Source organism: Tamandua tetradactyla, chromosome 22, assembly GCF_023851605.1.
Source record: "Tamandua tetradactyla isolate mTamTet1 chromosome 22, mTamTet1.pri, whole genome shotgun sequence".
Classification (NCBI taxonomy): domain Eukaryota; kingdom Metazoa; phylum Chordata; class Mammalia; order Pilosa; family Myrmecophagidae; genus Tamandua; species Tamandua tetradactyla.
Genome location: NC_135348.1, coordinates 47,052,767 through 47,074,195, shown reverse-complemented (window position 1 = coordinate 47,074,195; position 21,429 = coordinate 47,052,767). Strand labels below are relative to the sequence as shown.

The 21,429-nt window shown below is 45.2% G+C and overlaps 1 long non-coding RNA gene across 3 annotated transcripts in view; it reads right to left on the bottom strand.

Moving 5' to 3' along the window:
• The window catches only part of LOC143666380 (uncharacterized), a 28,850-nt gene extending 8,376 nt beyond the window's left edge, over window positions 1–20,474 (bottom strand). For 2 of the 3 annotated variants that reach the window (XR_013167580.1, XR_013167582.1), the window contains exon 1: window positions 1,878–4,942. This is a non-coding gene — a long non-coding RNA (uncharacterized LOC143666380). Of the gene's footprint in view, window positions 1–1,877; window positions 4,943–18,597 lie in introns of those variants that run through there. The other variant, XR_013167581.1, reaches the window with a different exon arrangement.
• Between the last annotated feature and the right edge of the window lie 955 nt (window positions 20,475–21,429).

The following is a 21,429-nucleotide window of genomic DNA, read 5'->3' as shown; positions in this document are numbered from 1 at the left end:
TTTCCTTTGCAATCGTCTTTTACTGCTCCCTTAACTTTTCCTCAAATTTGTCCTCCTAGTTGCTTTAAGATTTACTTTTTTTCTAACCAATTCTGATCATGTTAGCTCCATGGCTTAATATAGATGGATTTTTCATGACCCTCCCAGCTACGTGGGACATGACATCCGGGGGTGAAGGCCCCCTTTGCCACATGGGATGTGAACCCCAGAGGTGAGCCTGGCCCTGGCACTGTGGGATCAACAATGTCTGCCTGACCAGATAGGGGAGAAGAATTGTAACAAATAAGGCATCAGTGGCTGAGAGAGTTAAAATAGACTGAAGAGATTATTCTTAACACAACTTTCAGCTAGATATTGCTAATTACCATGGTTCGCCAAACCCCAATCAAAACCGTTCCTGCCAACCCTTAAAGAACACCTAAGGTTGTATCTCAGATTCTACAGCAGTTTTATGCAATCTGGAAAGTGATTACTTTCCAGAAACCTACAACCTCCAGATGGGCTCCTAGGCCACGTAAGTCCTGAAATGCGGAGAGGCCAGCTTCTCCAGAACATCAACTAGTTCCATCCCCCGTCTCATATTATCAACAGCCCATTCTCACAGTCCAAATACCCCTAAAGACTGGGAGGGAGATCACAGGAGAAGGAGGAGTTATACAGAGAAGATAAGATCCAACAAACGAGTGTGACTGCTGAATCATTGTGTCGATATTTCTTTTCATCCCCTGTGTCTTAGAGCAGCTAGCTCTAATTTCTAATTAGAGCTAGATCTCTCTAATTGGAGATCAACATGAGTGAAATTCTAGATCTGAGCTCCACTTCGAGTGCTCAGTCATTCCAACTAAAGCCTCAGTTACGTTTGAACAGTACCTACGTCCTGCCTTTTCTTCCTCTAGTTTCATTTTGAAAAACAGTAAAAATAATTATGTGAAAGGATGGTTTTTAGTGGATTAGCTCATCAATCTTCATAGAGTGACATACTAAAGAAGAGTTTCAAAATTCTATCATTATTTAATAGATTTTTAAAGACTTGGAGTGGGAAGTGAGGAAGCCTCAAGGCACACGCTCCTTTGACATTCAAACTTCTACCTTTCCAAGAATCATAGTCCAGAGGATACAGAAAGGGAATCCTACACCAGCTTTTTAGATAATCGGGTAGAAATAATAATCTTGACTTCGTAAAGAAAGTTCTCCACAATAAAGAAAAAGTCAAAACCTCTCTATAGATTTTTCTCATTTTAAAAATTAGCGCAGTGGGTGCAGCCGTGGCTGGTGGCACAGATTCTCACCTGCCAAACCGGAGATGCAGGCTCGACTCCTGGAGCCTGCCCACTAAAAATGAAAAACAAAAATAAAAAAAATGAGTGCAGGGTGGACAACAGTGGTGCAGTGGCAGAGTTCTGGCCTGCCCTACCAGAGACGCGGGTTCGATTCCCCGAGCCTGGCCGTGCCAAACAATAAATTAAAAGTGCGTACGCAGGGTGATCAGTGTAGAATGCTCGCCTTCCGTGAGGGCACCTGGGTTTGAATTCTGGACCATGTGTAGGAACCGCTGGAATTGTCATCACAAAGGAAACAGATAAACAGATGGTGGTATTTTCGCACAATGGAATGTTAAACCAAAAGAAAAGAAGGAAACAACAATGTAGAGTAATCTCAAAGCACTGTGTTGAGTAAAAGAAATGAGACACGAAAGGATACATTCTATCTAATTCCATTTCTGTGACGTGCAGAACAGGGAAACAAAGCTATAGTAAAGGAAGTCCGAACACTGCATCCGAAACCTTAAAATGTAAGGGGTAATTATGGTTGCTGAATCATTATACAAATATTCCGTTTTGCTTCCTTTGTTGATTGGAGTAGAGAGAGGGAAATACCTGAGATCTTTGAACTGCAGTTCGGCCGCCTTGATGGCTGAGGATGTTGGGCATCCTTTCTCCTGGCCTCTGATGGTGAGAGCTGGTCCTGCCTTCGTCCGACTCTTCCTCAGAGTCGCTGGGGAGGGCACAGGCGTCCTGCTAACGAGTCCTTCCAGCCTCGCCTCGGCCTCTGTGGGCTCACAACCGTAAAGGTATCAACTCCACCTCCCCTTGTTTGGAGCCATAAAAATCCTGAGGCCCCCAGATTTGGGGAGACAAGTTTTGGGGCCTCTAGGCCATCCGTTCCCCTGCGCCACACCTAGGGATAAGTTCTCTCTGACAAGGGCGTCTCAGGGGTTGGTCACTCTAGCCATTGGGTGGAGAGTTAACTGTCTTTGTCTGGTGGTAATATCGTAGCATTTTCAATGGAAGTGCGGGGAGGGAAAGGCGAAATGCGAGAACGTTCTAGGGGTGATGGGAAGGGTCTACATTTTGATTTGGGTGAAGGGTTATGTGGATGTATCTATTTATCAAAACTCATTGAATTCACATAGCTTCTTCACTGTATATAAACAGTACCTCAATTTTAAACAGACAACATTTTTAAAAGCCTATAAATACCAAAATAGCATCATGTTTTCCCGCACTCCTCTGGAAGGCATGAACAGGGTTTTAAGAGGGCCAAATTCACCCTCACACAAGTGAATCAAAGTAAATGTTTCCAAATATTTTTCAAGAAAACGACCTCTTTGAGAAAAGTAGACCTCAGCCACTGAATCACAGTAAATATCCATTGATTACCTTCCCTCACCACAAACCCCGTCCTCGCTCTCAAATCAGCCTGGGCTGGGCGCATCCATCCAGCTCTGCCCAATTGTGAGGCGGTTCTGCCCCGCACCCGCCCCAGCAGGAAGAGGCTGTCGCTGCGGGAGGGGCCCGCGGGGACCAGGGCCAAGCCTGAGCTCCGCGTGTGACTCAGCGGCCTGGAATCCAGGCCCGGGGAGCAGAGGGTTTGGCAAAAGGAGAAGAACAGAGGGGTTAAAACCCACAGACCTGGGCTGCACAGCAAGATCCGGGCTGCAGGATGGCAAGAGGCGAGTGTAGCTAGACCAGAAAGGGAGTGTTGGGCATTATGCTTGTTTCTTTCCCCCTTTGCTTTTGGTTTTAGCTAGTTTTCTAGAGAGGACTTAACCACTCCCCAACCTGGGAAGTAAAAGTTTATTTCTTACGCAGACTCGCAACTCATCCTCTCATTTCCAGCCCCATCTGCACCCCTACTTTAATTTCTAAGCACCTCTGAGTGTCTGTGGCTTGGATCAGCCCTTTTCTCGGCTTTCCCTACGGCCAGCGTAGGTTTCCGTTTTCCTGGCTTGTAGGTCAGTGTTACCGTTAGTCCCCCGGCTTTCTCGTTTCCAAAATTCCTTTGCCGCCATCTTCCCTATTTCAAGTATTTCATATCAGTTGTTTTCATTTTTGTTCTTTATGGGTTTGTGCCTTTGAAAAACAAAACAAAACCTTTCTGTCATTTTTAGGCGATTTTGAGAGATAGGATCAGAAACGTGTTTAATCTGCCACATTTAACCAGAAATCTTGAAGCCAGAAGTCTTGCCTCTTTTCTTGTCTGTATCTATTCCCTCTCAGATCCAAAGGTGACTGAGGTAGGGACTGCATCTTACTCGTCATCACAACCTGGTTTCTAGCATATTCCCTGGCATAATATTAGGAGCTCAATAAGTAAGTAAATGTTTATTGAATGAATACACAAAGAACCCAAAGATGTTTTTGAAATATTAACCAAGGTTTGCCTTATTTTTCTTCCCAGTATTTTACTCCCTCCCTCTTCAGCTAGACTAATCTATCCCCTTTGCCACAGGGAAGGCTTAGAACAACAGAAAGGAAACTATTCCTGTTTTTCGAGTTTCAAAAGCATAGGTCATATCCAGGGGTGAAAGTCTCCCTGGTGATGTGGGAGAGGACTCCTAGGAATGAATCCAGACCTGGCACCGTGGGATCAACAATTCCATCCTGATCAAAAGGGGGAAAAGTGTAATTAAAGGTATCAGTGGCAGAGAGAGTTCAAATAGAGTCAAGAGGCTACTCTGGAGGTTGCTCTTAAGCAAGCTTCAGTTAGACCTTGTTACCTATCATAACCTGCCAACCCCCAACCAGGACCATTTCAGCCAATCCTAAAGAGCACCTAGGGCAATGTATAAGATTCCACAAGGGTTCCAGGCACTAGAGTAACTTTCCAGAGACCTACAGCCTCCAGATGGGTCCCTGGACCAGACAGGTCCTGAAACCTAGAGGACCCAGCCTTTCCAGAACACGAGATAGTTCCATCCCCCTATCCCATATTAGTGACAGCCCCTTCCAACATGGAAAAAGAATGGCCATGGCCAAAACACCCCTAAAGAGAGGGATAGAAACGTCAAAGGTGATGGTGGAGTTATACAGAGATGGTAGGGTTTAACAAATGAGTATGATCGCTGAATCATTAAACTGATATTTATTTTAGTCTCCAGTATCTTAGAGCAACTAGAAGTAAAAACCTAAACTTGTAGAATTGTAACTCATACCAAACTCTGAAATCTGTTTTACAACTAATTGTTCTGCTGTGAACAATTTATTGCTTTTTTTTTGTATATATGTTATTTTCCACAAAAAAGAAAAAAAAAGGCGATTTTGATAATAAAAAATATATTTATTCCTTCTAATCTGCAATGTTCTGGAGCAGCTAGAAGGAAAAAATCTGAGAGGATGATATGGCAGCCCATGACAAACTCTGAAATCCGTTCAGTAACTGCTTGTTGAAGAGTGCTTTGGAAACTACTGCTTTTCTATTTCTTTGTTTTGTATATATGTTATACTATACAATAAAAAAAGTTAAAAAAAAAAAAAAAAGCCCAGATTGTGAGGAAAATGGAGAGGACATTCGGCATAAGCAGCATAAGCAAAATATTGAGGCAGAATGCTGTGAAGACGTTGTGCAGCTTAGTTCTGTGCCTCCCCCAGACCTAGAAGATTCCTCCAAAAGAGAGTCAGAGCTTAGCTCCAGGGAGGCAGCAACACATTTACAAAATAAATTTTTGAGGTGGGGATGCCAGGAGCCGAGCAAGAAGCGCGGTGCAGCGGCCAACCCCAAGCAGGAGACTGCCCCACTCTGGCCCCGCCCAGCCCAGCCCAGCCCAGCCCCAGCCCCAGCCCAGCCCAGCCCCAGCCCAGCCCAGCCCCAGCCCAGCCCAGCCCAGCCCAGCCCAGCCCAGCCCAGCCCCAGCCCAGCCCCACCTGGGCTGGTCAATAAGCATATGAAAAGATACTCAATATCATTAGCCATTAGGGAAATGCAAACCAGAACCATAAAGAGATAGATGGTTCACACCCACTAGATGACTATTATTTTTAAGATGGAAAATAACAAGTTCTGGCAAGGATGTTTGTGGAAAACAGTTTGGTGTTTCCTCAGAATTACCACATGACCCACCAATTCCAGTTCTAAGTATATATCTAAAAGAATTAAAGACAAGGACTCAAACACGTATTTGTAACCCTATGTTCATAGCAGCATTATTTAGAATTGCCAAAAGGTGGAAGCAGCTCAAGTGCCCTTCAGCAGATAAACGGGTACACATTCGAATGTGATATATCCTGGAATATTATTCAGTCATAAAAAGAAATGAAGTGCTGAAACATGCTACGACATGTATGAACCTTGAAGATATATGGTCAGGGAAATAAGCCAGACCTGAAAGGACAAATATTTTATGATTTCTTTTTATGAAATACTTAGAATGAGCAAATTCATAGAGACAGAAAGCAGAATAGCATTGCAAGGGGTCCATAAGATTACCAACAAAAGGAACAACACATAAGTACTGTACTCTAGTTGATAAAGAATTTTCCCACAGGAATACGGCTTAGGAATTCTGAAGCTACTGTATGTGTATACTGGAAATGAACAATTAAGATAATGGGTGGCAGATGGCAGGAAAAAGATTTCTTACTGTTGGAGTAGGAGGTAAGCAAGGGAAGGAGACAAGAGTGATCAATGTGGTAATGGATTAGAGTTGGAGACGGCGGTATGAATTCATGTTTAGCTTTAGATAGATGTGGATGGTTACATACAGACGTTTTTATAGACACGTGTAAGATACATATAACCTAGGCTAAGATATAATAAGTATATAATATGTGCATGGGTGACATGGATTCGTTCACCTACATATATTTCCTTGTCCTGTCCGCTGAGAGGACCTAGAGCAGTGACCCCCAGCGGCGATAAGCACACCCAGGGCCCAGAGCTCGTTTCCTAGTACATTCCCAGCAAAAGGAACCACAGCTCCTTGAGAAATGGCCGATTCCAGACTTGGAAGGGAAGTTTACAATACGATCCTGGAACATCGCGGAGTGCCAGAAAGTAACAAGTAACGCCACACCCAGTGCAATACCAGCAACGACAGGGTGTGTCAAAGAAACCCGGGAGACCACTGAAAGAGCTCCCAGGGGCCAAAGCTAGGACAATTTGAGCAACAAAATAAAGTAGTATTTTACCAAAGTATGAAAGAGTATCCATGAGTCCTTAGTGATATAAATAAATGGTTGAATAAATGAGTGGAGAGAATAGACACATTTCCCATGGAGAAGAATTCCAAACAATTCATGTAGGTACTCCGTCCTCAGGGAGGGTGTGCTGGTTTGAGAGGATGTGTGTCCCCTAGAAAAGTCATGTTTTAATCAAAATCCCATTTCATAAAGGCAGAATAATCCCTATTCAATGCTGTATGTTTGAAACTGTAATCAGATCATCTCCCTGGAGATGTGATTTAATCGAGAGTGGTTGTTAAACTGGATTAGGTGACGACATGTCTCCACCCATTTGGGTGGGTCTTGATTAGTTTCTGAAGTCCCATACAAGAGAAACATTTTGGAGAACAGGAGATTCAGAGAGAGCAAAGCAATACAGCCACGAGAAGCAGAGTCCACAAGCCAGCAACCTTTGGAGATGGAGAAAGAAAATGCCTCCTGAGGAGTTTCATGAAACAGGAAGCCAGGAGAAAGCGAGGAGATGACGCCTTGCTCACCATGTCCCCTTCCAGCCAAGAGAGAAACTGTGACTGTGTTTGCCATGTGCTGTCTCACTTGAGAGAGGAACCCTGGACTTTATCAGCCTTCTTGAACCAAGGTACCTTTCCCTGGATGCCTGTGATTGGACATTTCTGTAGATCTGCTTTTAGTGGGACATTTTCTCAGTCTTACAACTGTAAACTAGCAACTTACCAAATTCCCTTTTAAAGCCATTCCGTTTCTGGTATATTGCATTCTGGCAGCTGGCAAACCAGGACTGAGGGGAGGCATAACTCCCACTCCAAAAGCATGGCTTGCTCAGAGTGACCTCCTTCCAAGGAGTACAGCATGGACAGGAGAAAAAAACGGGTAACTTTCCAGTGGAGAAATCTGACAAACGCCTCAGCAAGTTGGCTAGAGTGAACACCAACAGTGATAAGTCAGGTTGATATGATTTCAGGAGAATTGTACTTTACCTCTGAGATCTTTTTCCCTAAAATTCTATAAGCCCATTCTAATCTTGAGAAAATATCAGCCAAGTCCCAATTGAGAAAGATTTTACAAAATTCCTGACTCGTATTCAAAACTGTCTCGGTTATCACAAACGAGGAAAATCTAAGAGGCCATCAGAGCCAAAACTGACTTAAACATGATGAAACATGGTGATTAAATGTTATGTGGCTTCCTGAGTGGGGTCCTGGATGAGGAAAAAGACTTTAGGTAAAAAACTAAGGAAATCTGAATGGAGTGTTAACTCTAGCTCAGAGCAGTGTACTTACATTGGTTCCTCAGTTGTGTCACATGTCTCATACTCATGTAAGGTGTTAATAATAGGAGAAACTGGGTGTGCGATATGTGGAAATCCCTGTACCATCTTGCAAGTTATCATGAATCCAGAATTATTCTAAAATTGAAAGTCTCTTTTAAAAATATCACATGAACTGTTAGTGTATTTCTAGGCAAACGTTCACACTGATATTAATATTAAATTTTTTTTCTCTCCTTTCTGCACAGTAAATGAAGTAGTTGCTACATAAAGAAGCTTATCCTTTAATATTATTTGATCTTCTAAAGATCCCTCCATTGGGAATAAGTTGCATCCACAGAATTACATCTTTATAGGTAAAATGCCACCAACAAAAACAAAGCACCTCACTCTTTTATGTGTGTGAACGTTTCATTATTATAAGTATAATGATCATAAGATCATGATAAAACTCATGATCTTAATACTAGGAAGCATCCATAGGAGTCCCAGTGATTTGGGGTTGACTTTACTCTGTGAAATGTAAACGACACAGAGTATGTTGAAATAGGGGCAAGGCCACGAGCCAGCTGGATTCTTTATTGCACCACAGTTTATCCTGGGCTGTTTAATTTGTTGCCTGTTACAGTGTTTGTTGGGAAGCTGGTGTGGCATATGGCCAGCTGGACTGAGTGTTCAGAAACTTCCCTTCTGGTCCTAATTTACAGAACATCTTGCGTGACATGGAACCTCCACTTTTCTCCACGTGTAAATATGGAGTTGGAACAAGCTGACTGCGGGCACAGTGACGGGGTGTTGTGATTGAAGCTGGATGTACCTCCAGAAAAACGTGTTCTTCCCTCCATCCACTCCCCTGGGGTGAACTCACTGTAAACAGGACCTTCTGATGAGGTTACTGTAGTGGAGAAATGGCCCAGCTGAACCAGGACCTTCGCCCTATTATCAGGGCCCTTTATAAGCAGAATGAAATCCAGACACATGGAGAGAAAGCTACAGGGAGTGGCGAGAAACTGACAGTCACTGGAACCTGGAAGAAAAAGAAGGCAGGAGAGCCGCCACAGGCACCGCCACGTCACAGGAAAGCCCGGGGCCGAGGATCGCCAGCAGCCAGCCCGGACGCCACAGGCTTCCGAGGAGAAGCACTGCTGGGTGATGCCTTCACTTTGGGCTTCTCCTGGCCTCAAATCTGGGAGCCGATAAGGTCCTGTGTGTGATTTAAGCCCACCTATTGCCTGGTGTTTGTTTTAACATCCGAGAAACCAAAACACCGACCTCAGAGGTTTCTTCCTGTGTTATGGCTGTAGACACACGAGACTGTGATTCTCATGGATTTGTTTCTCACCTTCCCTGCCTCGCCTGGCACAGACCAGTCCCCTGAGATGAAACGGCATAGGATGGGTGAGAAAAGAACAGCTGAAGTTTAACCCAGAAAGAAAGAGGTCTTGGAGGAGACCTGACTGCATGCATTTGCAGACAGTCACAAGGGAGGGGGTAGCAGACCCCGTGGGACAGCAGCAGTCACATGGACTTTCTGGGAAAACCCAAAGATCAGAGTTAGGGCCAGCAGTTATGTGGGGATGTTGCACCTCTGAGCCAGGGTAGCCCGTCCATGCAGACGGACGGCTGTGGTCACACAGGTCCCAGAATCGACACAAGGCCAGGGGTGAGTCTTCATGGCAGAGCAGGCAATGTTTTACTCACCTTGCTTGTTTGTTTTTATAACTGTGCACTGTTTCCTTCCCCAAAGCTGCCTTGCTTCCCTTCCTCATCTCATCCCTTCTCCTGCCAACCCCTACCCCAATCTGGGTTTCTCACCCCTGCCCCTCGACTGTGTGGGGGACAGATGTATTGCTGAGATGCACTGATCTGGGTAACTTGAGAGTGCTTTGCAGTTCAAAGCATCTCCAGCCCCAACAGCAAGCATCAGCTCTGCCTAACCCCATGGCTCAGGGGTCCCCTCTCCCCGAGAACCCCTTCCTCTTTCCAGTCTCCTTGCCACATCCCAGTCCAGTATCTCTTTGTGGAATAACAGACATTCTTTCACAGTGAAGGCAGCGTCAGGCTTGGAATCATCTCTTTCTGGCTTCTGGCACAATTTTTTTTTAAAAGCTTAAAATTCCCCCTACACATTTTAACCCACGTACCTAGGAGATCTGGGTAAAGAGTCGCCCTTAAATGCACAGACGTTAGGCGGGGAGCGGTTTGCACATGGTGATATTATAAGCTAGAGGAGTTCATTTCTCTCCCCGCTGGAAAGCCAGTAACACTGTCACATGCTGAGCGCACACACCCCTTTTCCATCCCTTAAGTGACGAATTGGTTGAAAGCCAAGATGCATTAACAACGGGCGTTCCTGAAATGGCTTTTTCTGCAAAACCACAGAACTCTTTTAGGCCATCAGTGGAAATCGGGAAAGCACAAACATATGCTCAATGGGCAGGTTTCCTGAAGAAAAGTCTTGCCATTTCACATTTTCCAGAACTCAGAAAAAGAAAACCAGCACCCAACCTAAAAAGTGACCTCAGAGAGAAAAGGCCTCATCTAAAGTGTGTCTTTCTAATTTCCTCCTGTTCAGAACACACCTTCGGTTTACCTTCTTGAGGTCTGACACTGAAAATACATTCTTATCATAAAACACGAACTTCAAACCACGCGGCTTTCTCTTTTTTTAGGAACAGCTGAGAGTCTGCTTCACAGTTTATCAGTTTCATTGATAATGAGAACACAGGTGAGCCTGGCCTGAGGTCACAGCTCAGTACTCAGACAAAGGTGATGAAGGCAGTAAAAGAAAGGGCCCCGTGACCAGTGGCACCTAAATAAAGTTTAGGTGGGTTTCGGACTGAGTTTAGCAGGGGTAACCTTCAACAGTCCAGCCAACCAGCGCTTGGTTCTCATTTCTGTAGCAGGGTCACTTAGTTCATTTAAGGGTCCTCTTCACCTTCTGGAGGAAATTACCTGGAAAGTCACCTACAGCCACTTAGATGCTTCCACTGTATCTAACATGTAATTCTGTTGGCGTGGAGGTCATCCGTTTGCACGTCTGCCTCCTCCCACGGATTGTGCGCTGTTTGGGGGCTGGAAGTTAGTATTGTTCAGGTGTAGAGTTTCAGTGCTGGAGCATAACACAGGGCTGTATGACAGGCGTTTGCTGATTGAGTGTGCCAGCCCGAGGGGTGGCCAGCAGACGGCGGGGCCGGGTGCCCAGCGGTGGGGCCCCAGCGGCAGCCTGTCCTTCATCAATTCTGGCTCCCCAGTCTCCAGCCGTGGGACTCCGCACAGCTCCTCAGCCCACCTGTGCCTCAGCTACTCTGCTGTGTGGTGACGAACTTCCTCCCGGCTGCTGAGCTGGTGTACGTGGAGCCCGGGGTTAGAACAAGCCACGTAGGGTCGGTGGACGTGAAGTCAGCGTGTACGGACGCCGGCACACCTGCTCAATCCGTGGTCACTGTCGGGTTATCATCACCCGCTAGGCGATAGTAACAACACGTGTACTGATAACCCTGGGGGAATGCTGACATGGGTTCGTGGCTCTGTGCACGGAGCCTCCGATGGGGAGGAGGCAAACGGGCTGCCCAGGCGCGCAGAGCGCATCGGGCCGTGCCCCGGTGCACGAAGCGCAGCTGCCAGCGGGCCACGCTCGCCGTGCGCCAGGCAGATGGCGTCATGTTTATGACCTCATTTCACTTCCAAAGCAATGATGTAGGATAGGCCCATGACCGCAATTCCCGTTTTGGAAAGATGAGGAAAGTGAGGTGCAGAGAGGTGAAACGAGTAGCCAGCGATTAAGCACGGATCCGCGGCTCGGCGTGGCCTCCGGGCAGCAGGCGCGGGGCTGGGGGGCAGGGACGCAGCTGAACCTCCTGTCCCCCGCCCGCTTCCCAGGGGACACCCAGTGTCGCAGCCCCCCACCCCCACCCTGCGGCACCAAGGAGGCCCGGGAATGCTGGTTCTCGGGCCTCCCTCCTGCCCTGAATAAAGTCCCCGGGCAGAGAAGCCTCAGTCCTGTTTTATATTTTTAAATGCGAGTAGTTATTAAATTATGCATTCATAATCAAATGATTAAGGACATAAAATTTGCCCGGAGACCAGCTGTCAGAGCCGGGCTGAGCGGGCGCAGAACGCTGAGGGTGGGTTTCCCGGGCCCAGCCCTGACTGCCCGCTGTGCACTGCACATCCCATTCCCAAGAGACATCAAAGTAACTGGGTGTTCTGAAATCACAGCACTGCCCCTCAAATTGGAAATATGATTATCTTAATTGCAGGATGAAGAAAGTGAATTTCTGAGGAGTGAGAGGACTCAGCTGAGGCCACACAGCTAATAAAGAGCGGAGAGGAAGGGGGTGAAACGGAGTCCCTCAGCCTCCACGCTGCCCTCTGCAACCAGCCCTCAGCCACCCCCGTGGACCTGCCCTGTGCCGGGCACCTGCAGGGGCTGGAACTAGGAAGATGAAGAAGACGTTCTGCCTATTCTTATGGCAGAGACAGGCCCCTAAGTAGTTACAAAGAAATGCAGAGATGCTGAGAGAAGATGTGTAGGAATGCCACAGGAACACACGGGATGCTTTTGAAGAGACGTGACATCTGGGTGCCAGGACCGCGGCATAACTTGCCACAGACAAGGACGTGAGGTGCGTTCTGAGCAGAAGGCAGTGTTCCGACACGGCGTGTGCCAACAGGGTGAGTGATTTCCCGATGATTGCCGCATTTTAAAAGGAGCAGACTTTCCATGATAAAATAGTGACAAACCTTGCAAACGTACACTTTAAGCATAGCTATACAATACATTCTAATATATATGTGTACATTTATACATAATCTCACTTCACTGAAGCGACTGCAGGGATAACAGTCAAAACTATCATTTTGCCTTTTGTCTTTATTGTAGTGGTTTTTCAACTGGGGTGATTTTGAAATCTCCAGAAAACATTCAGCAATGTCTGGAAACATTTTTGGTTGTCACAGCTGGCACAGTTGTGTTGTGGCATCGAGTGGGTAAACCAGGAAAACTGCTGAACACCCGACTATGGTAAAACACAGCCTCCCACAACAAAGAATTACCCAGCCCAAAACGTGAACAGTGCCAAGGCGGAGAAAGCCCGCCTGTGTGCCACGAACCGCCAGGTAAGTCAGGAGAAAGTCCCAGAGGATCAAACCACAGGTACAGGTGGCTAAATTTCAGAGGAATCGGCACCTGTTCTTGTTTCAGAATCTGGCAGAAAGACTGTTTGCGTGATCGAGATAATACGGAAGAGATAACATTGAGAAAATAATCAGCCAGGAGGGTCAGGGGGCCTGAGAACTGCTGAAATGACTTAGAATCGATTCATTAATGATTAGCTTAATAAACAGAAGTGTTAAGAGCCCTGCCTACGTCCGCGAAGTGAGGCAAGAGCCAACAGTTACCATGTTTCCTTGTTCCGCTCACTACTGTTTACTTAACAGTGACACAGCAGCGTCGACACGGCTGAGTGCTTTCCGGGTCCGAGCACTGTGCTCAGAGTCTCCCTGCGTCTCTCCCGCTGTGACCTTATTTCCAGAATGTACATTTTCTCCTGCCACAGACTCATCCTCGCTATGAGAGAAAATACCAACGCAGTTCCACAAAGAGGTGATTGCCCACTCAAACAACAGATGGCTCTCCGTGCTCACAGGAGGAGGGACAGAGAAAATCCACTCGTCGGATAAGGACAGCCGAACAAGCTGTGTGGGGGGGGGAATCTGTCAGGCGCTGGGCCAGGTTCTCTGCTAGCTCTTCCCTCAAGGGGCTTGCAGAGAAAACATGTGTATCTGCTTCCAGTCCACAAAAGCTCACATTTAGATACTGGGTTGGTCTGACGCTTTATGCATTCCAGAAAATGCCAGGTTCTTTTAATCCTTCCTGTGGGTGCAGACCTATTGTGGGTGGGACTTTTTAAAAATTATTTTTATAGACATTTATTATATAGTCACATACTATGTAATCATCCAAAGTGTATAAATGAGTGGTTCACAGTATCATCACATGTAGCTCTGCATTTATCATCACAATCTACCTTTTTTTCTTTTTTGTGAAAAATAATATATATACAAAAAAAGCAATACATTTCAAAGCACATTGCAACAATTAGTTGCAGAGCATATTTCAGAGTTTGGTATCGGTTACAATTCCACAATTTTAGGTTTTTACTTCTAGCTGCTCTAAGATTCTGGAGACTAAAGAAATATCAGTATAATGATTCAGCAATCATACTCATTTGTTAAGCCCTACCTTCTCTGTATAACTCCACCATCACCTTGGATCGTTCTCCCACTCCTCAGGGGTGTTTGGGCTATGCCCATCATGACTTTTTCACGTTGGAAGGGGCTGTTAATAATGTGGGATAAGGGGATGGGACTAGCTGATGTTGTGGAGAGTCTGGCCCCTCTGCATTTCAGGACTTATCTGGACCAGGGAGCCATCTGGAGGTTGGAGGTTTCTGGAAAGTTACTCTAGTGCCTGGAACCTTTGCAGAGTCTTATATATTGCCCTAGGTGTGCTTCAGGATTGGCAGGAATGGTTTGCGTCGGGGTTGGGCGAGCTATGATAAGTAGCAAAGTCTAACTGAAACTTGCATAAGAGTGACCGCAGAGTAGCCTCTTGACTATTTGGACTCTCTCAGCCACTGATACTTTATTTGTTACACTTCTTTTCCCCCTTTTGGTCAGGATGGAATTGTTGATCCCACAGTGATAGGTCTGGATTCATCCCTGGGAGTCCTCTCCCATGCTGCCAGGGAGACTTTCACCCCTGGATGTCATGTCCCATATAGGGGGGAGGACGATGATTTCATTTGCAGAAGTGAAATCATGTTGGGCATAGAGAGAGAGAGAGAGAGAGGCCACATCTGAGCAACAACAGAGGTCCTCTGGAAATAACTCTCAGGCATACCTATAGGGAGGCCAAGCTTCTCCATAATTATACAAGCTTCACAAGAGCAGCCTCAAGATCAAGGACTTGGCCTATTGATTTAGGTATCGCTACTGTTTGACGCATTATCTGGGGTATCTCCCGTGGTGAAGTTAAATAGTTCCATGTTTTTTCTCCCATCCCTCAAGGGATCTTGCCAATACTTTTGATTATCTGCTTAATATACTCTGGGATGTATGCAGGCATTACATTAATCTGTACAGGATTAAAGGCCCTCATTCTCATTCTGGGCTCCCTGTGTTTGGGTTGTTTAAATGATCTATCCAGACAGGGTGAGTTAGATTATGTGCTATAGAAAATTTTGATTCTAGACAAAATAAATCTTTCTTCTTTTGGTCTCAAAGAATAGGTGAAGTTCTAAAATACAGACAATATCTTCCTTAGCCCTGTGTTCTGAATTGCCTCATTTGTGACTTGGTTGGCTTCATTCTTATCTCTAAATACCAGGTTATAGAAATATAACAAGTCCAGAGATGACAGATACTGCTCTGGACTAAATGTGGCTGCTGTAAGAGTTTACAATCTAGGCCCCTTCTTCTTATAAGTGTTTTCTAAGTGAGTTCATGCAATATGGGCTCTTCTGCTTTTGGCTCAATTTTCCTCACCAAATGTCCCACAGATTCATTCACAGTGTTGCATGCCTCACAACTTCCTTCCTTTTTGTAGCACAATATTCAATCATTTGTATACACCATTGTTCGCTAATCTGCTTCTCAGGCAGTGCATCCTTCAGCCACCTCCATTCACTGGGCATCATATGCAATGTCCAAAGTCAATAGTGCATCAACACTCTCAATTTTAGATAATTTCATTGTGTCCAAGAGAAAGATAACCAATAAACACACCCTCACCAAATAGAAAATGCAAACCTCCCCTTAACTCTTGTCCCTCCACCCAGTATTTACCCCTGGTGTTGCTGTGGTTCTGTTGATGTTTTCCCGTTAAACATAGCTCATAGCATGCAATAGCAGTTTTCCTCCTATAACCCTAACTTATACACTCTTTGTATAAGATTCATATCTTTCCAGTAGTTCATGCAAGAACTTATTTATATTTATAGTGTTAATATAAACACTGTGTGCATCAGTGGGACACGTGGGTCTATACAACCCCTTTCAATCATGTTCACCTTCCATATGGTAATATTACTTATAGATCCAGTAGAGAACCACCATACAGTATCTATCCTTTTGTGTCTGGCTTATTTCACCCAGCATTATGTCCTCAAGTCTCATCCATCTTGTCATGTGCTTCAGAATGTCATTTCATCTTAGTGCTGCATAATATTCCATCGTATGTATATATCAAATTTTGTTAATCCTTGAATCTGCTGATGGGCACTTGGATAGCTTCCATCTTTTAGTGACTGTGAATAATGCTGCTGTGAACATCGGTGTGCAAATATCTGTTTGTGTCACTGTTTTCAGCTCTTCTGGGTATATACTGAGTAGTGGTACTGCTAGTTCATAGAGCAATTCGATATTTAGTTTCCTAAGGAACCACCAAACAGTCTTCCACAGTGGCTGCACCATTATACATTCCCACCAGCAGTGCATCAGTGTCCCAATTTCTCCACATCCTCTCCAACATTTGTAGTTTCCTGTGTGTTTAATAGCAGCCATTCTTAGAGGTGTGAGGTGGTATCTCATTGTAGTCATGATCTGCATTTCCCTTATAGCTAATGAAAATGAGCATTTCTTCATGTGCTTTTTAGCCATCTGTATTTGCTCTTTGGAAAATGTGTATTCATATCTTTAGCCCATTTTATAATTGGGTTGTTTGCTCTTTTGTTGTTGAATTGTATGGTTTATTTAAATATATAGGATATCAAACCTTTAACTGATGTAATTTTCAAATATTTTCTCCCATTGAATTGGCTGCTTCTTCACCTTTTTGACAAAGTCTTCTGCGGCACAAAAGCATTTGATTTAGAGACATTCCCATTTATCTATTTTTTCTTTTGTTGCTTGCATTTTGGGTGTAAAGTTTAGGAAGCTACCTCGTATTACTAGATTACTACATTTTCTTCTAAAAGCTTTATGGTGCTAGTTCTTATATTTAGGTGTTTGATCCATTTTGAGTTAATTTTTGTATATTGTGTAAGGTAAGGGTCCTCCTTCATTCTTTTGGTTATTGATATCCAGTTCTCCCATGCCCAATTATTGAAAAGACTATTTTGTCCCAGTTCAGTGGATTTGGGGGCCTGGTTGAAGATCAGTTGACTATAGATTTGATGATCTATTTCCAGACTCTTGATTTGATTCCGTTGGTCAATACTTCTGTCTTTGTGCCAGTACCATGCTGTTTTGACCACTGTGGCTTTATAGTAACTTTTAAAATCAGGAAGTGTTAATCCTTCTACTTTGTTCTTCTTTTTTAGGATGCTTTTAGCTATTCAGTGTCTCTTTCCCTTCTAGATGAATTTGTTAAATTAGCCTTTCCAAGTCTTCAAAGCAGGTTGTTGGAATTTTGATTGGTACTGTGTTCAAGCTGTAGATCAGTTTGGGTAGGATTGACATCTTAACTATGTTTAACTTTCCTATACATGAGCAGGGAGTGTCTTCCACCTATTTAGATCTTCTTTGAGATCTTTTAGCAATATTATGTAGTTTTCTGTGTATAAGTCCTTTACATCCCTGGTTAAGTTGATTCCTAGATACTTGATTCTTTTAGTTGCTATTTTCAACATAATTTTTTACTTAATTGACTCCTCAGTTAGGTCATTGTTTGTGCATAGAAACACTACTGATTTTTGCACATTTATTTTGTATTCTGCCACCTTGGTGAATTTTTTTATTAGCTCAAGTAACTCTGTTGTAGATTTCTGTTCTAGTTTGCTAGCTGCCAGAATGTAATATACCAGAAATGAATGGTTTTTGAAAAGGGGAATTTAATAAGTTGCTAGTGTACAGTTCTAAGGCTGAGAAAATGTCCCAATTAAATAAATCTATAGAAATATCCAATCACAGGCATCCAGGGAAAGATAACTTGGTTCAAGATGAAGTTCAGGGTTTCTCTCTCAAATGGGAAGGCACATGGCAAACACGGGATCATCTGCTAGCTTTCTCTCCTGGCTTCCAGTTTCATGAAGCTCCCCAGGACACGTTTTCCTTCTTCATCTCCAAAGGTCGCTGGCTGGTAGACAGAAATCTCTTACATTCTCCAAAATGTTTCTTCTCTTATAGGATTCCAGTAACTAATCAAGACCCACTGAAATGGGTGGAGACATGTCATCACCTAATCCAATTTAACAATCACTCTTGATTGGGTTACATCTCCGGGGAGATGATCTAATTACAGATTCAAACATACAGTATTGAATAGGGATTATTCTACCTTTACAAAATGGGATTTTGATTAAAACATGGCTTTTCTAGGGGATATACATCCTTCCAAACCAGTACAATTTCTCCAGATTTTCCAAGTTTAGTATCATGTCATCTGCAAATAATTAAAGTTTTACTTCTTTGTCCTGCCTGATTGCTCTACCAGAGAACTTCTAGTACAATGTTGAATAATAGAAGTGACAGAGGGCATCCTTGTCGCATTCCCAATCTTAGGGGGAAAGTTTTCAGTCTCTCACCATTGAGTACAATACTGGCTATGGGTTTGTCATATATGTCTTTTATCGTTTTGAGAAGATTGCCTTTAATTCCTACCTTTTGAAGTGTTTTTATCAGAAAAGGATGTTAAATTTTGTCAAATGCTTTTTCAGCGTCAATCGAAATGAACATGTGATTTTTTTCTTTTAGGTTTTGTGGAGGGCCAGGAGCAATCAGTCAGGCCCAAGCAGGGAGAGTCCCCACAACATTGGGGCGGTATGTCCCCAAGAGTTAAACAACATCCAATGTTAGGGAACTGAGGGAACGGAATGTGTTTTGACAACGGCATTTTTCTGCTTCTATGATTATGCTTGCTTGCTAACAACTGCAAACCACAAATAATTTTAGCCTTTATAAACTCACCTTAAAAACCTCTAGGGGCTGCTCTCTGAATCTTCCTTCTCGGAGGTTTCTGAGGCAGTCGCCGGCCGGCTAATAAAGACTCCAAATTGGCTTGCAGTTTTGAATTATGTGGTCTTTCTTTCGGTGTGCCCCATAACATTTGGAGGCCCCAGCAAGATCATCCCTAATGGGACATCTGGTGACCACAGGTCCTGGGGATCGCCCCCGGAACTGAGGTCCGGCCTAGGGGAAGACCTCAGAGAGACGTTCCTCCACCCCAGGCAAGGACCAGGGACCGGGTCGGTCCTACAGGACCCTCCAAAATTATACAAAATCTGGTGGAGTCACCTGTTTCTGGAAACCTCACCGGCGAGTACAGGTCTGTTACTGGATCCAGTGAGGACCTCTGGAAGGCTGGACGCAGCATTACTTCCAAGGTCAGTCCCAGAGCAAGACGTTGCCTGGGATTCTGGTTAGGAATCAGTTAGAGGTAAGGCTTTTGTGTGTCTTGGCTCGTTTTGTCCCTCCTCTCAATTGTTTGTCTCGTCACATCCATTGTCGTTCTTGTCATAATTGCCGTGGGTCAGTCAAGTTCATCTGTCTGTATTCCCCTTCAATGTTTTTTGACAAATTTCCAGGAATTTCAGCAGAAGGCCGGAGACTACGGAGCTCCTGTCGGCGCCTTCAACTTGGAAAAATTCTGCTCATGGGAGTGGCCAGCTTTGGGTTCTGGGTGGCCTCCTGAGGGAGCCACAGACCTATCTATAGCTTATACAGTCCAAAGGATGATTTTTGGATTTTTGGTAATCCAGACCACCCTGACCAAATCCCCTATATACTAATCTGGATTGAAATTTTAACAAAAAAAACCCAAATGCTTACAGTCTTGCCTGGAGTCCCAAAAAGAACCCTCACCCCCACCCCAGAGCCAAAACAGCCCTCTTAATAAAAACCTCTCGAAAAGAAAGGACTTACGGGGTCCCAGTATTGACAGGACCACCGGAGGATCCGCTTTCGATAGACCCTCCCTCATACCCAGCAGCCCCTCCACCCCTCTAAGGCCAGAGGGGAGAAACGGCCAAGAGGCGGCAGCCAGCCCCTCTGATAGCCGGGAGGTGACCTTCAGTCCCCCCCATACCAGAAGAGGCTCTGCTCACCACCCTTCTTCTCGTTTACAATCACTGGATACTTCCGGGGCCCCAATTTCACCCCTGAGGCAGGTGGGTCCCGCCCTGGGGGACGACCGCCCACCTTTCGTGGTCTATGTCCCCTTTTCCTCCAGTGATCTGTATAACTGGAAAAACCGGAATCCCTCTTTCTCTGAAAAGCCCCAAGGGCTCGTCTCCCTGGTGGAGGCTGTCTTTTTTACCCACCAGCCCACCTGGGATGACTGCCAACAGCTCCTCCAGGCCCTCGTCACCTCCGAGGAATGAGACCGAGTCAGGAGAGAGGCGAGGAAGTTCATTCTTGGACCTGACGGACAACCTACTACTGAATCAACCCGATTAGAGGCTGTGTTCCCCTCCACCCGTCCCGGATGGGACCCCAACACTGATAGAGGTAAGGAGGCTCTCAATCGGTATCGCCAGACTCTGCTCCGGGGAATACGAGCAGCGGCCAAGAAACCAACCAACTTGTCTCAGGTAAGCGAAACCGTAGAAAAGCCGGACGAATCTCCAGCCGCTTTCCTTGAGCGCCTCCTGGAGGCAAACCGCTTGTACACCCCGATAGATCCAGAGGCACCCGAAAACAGGCGAGCCACAAATACAGCATTTGTCACCCAGTCGGCCCCCTTATTTTTGTAATAAGAAAAAAATTACAGAAATTACAAGGATTTGAGGATAAAGTGCCGTCTGAATTGATAGAGATTGCCCAAAAGGCTTTTAGTAACAGAGATGACCCCGGGACCACGCAGTCGAAAAAATAGAGCCAAAATTTTAATATCCACAATGGCTGAACAGGAAAAACAAAAGGTAGAAAGGGAACCATTGAAAAAAGAAAGGGAGACCAAGGGAAAAGGTTGGGCCTAGGTGCAAACCAATGCGCCTACTGCAAAGAGACTGGACATTGGAAAAATGAATGCCCTAAAAGAGGACTTAAAGGACTGAAACCAGCCCCTGTTCTAGTTGAAGAGGGGAATTGATGGGGCCGGGGCTCCATTCCGTTGAGCCCCCAGGAGCCCAAGGTCACATTAGAAATTGGGGGCAAGCCTATAAAGTTTCTTGTGGATACTGGGGCGACCTTCTCCGTCCTCCAGCAGGCAGAAGGGCCCAGATCTAAGGAAAAAATCCCCATACAGGCAGCAACGGGAGAGACAAAGTCTTACCCATGGATGAAGACTAGGATCACTAACCTTGGGGACAGAACTGTCACCCACTCGCTTCTTGTGGTGCCCGAGTGTCTCTACCCCCTTTTGGGGAGAGACCTTCTCCAGAAATTAGAAGCCACCATCTCTTTCAAAAACGATTCAACTGAGCTCTCCTTCAGTACAACCCCCGCAGCAATCCTCCTCACTTGCCCCTTATAGGAAGAGTATTTACTTACTGCAGAGGTGGCACTGTGGCCCAGGCCCATATATGCGGGAATTTAAAGAAAAAATACCAGGCATATGAGCAGAAACTAACCTACCAGGATTAGCTGCCCGCTGGCCCCCCATTGTTGTCCAGCTGACTAGCACCACCACCCCAATCAGAGTCTGACAATACCCAATAGGCTTAAAGGGTAAAAGAGGCATTGCAGTCCATAGCAAAAGACCCCTGGAGGCAGGTATTCTAGTCCCCTGCCATTTGGCCTGGAACACACCCCTTCTCCCGGTCCAAAAACCCAGGACCAACGATTTCCAGCCAGTGCAAG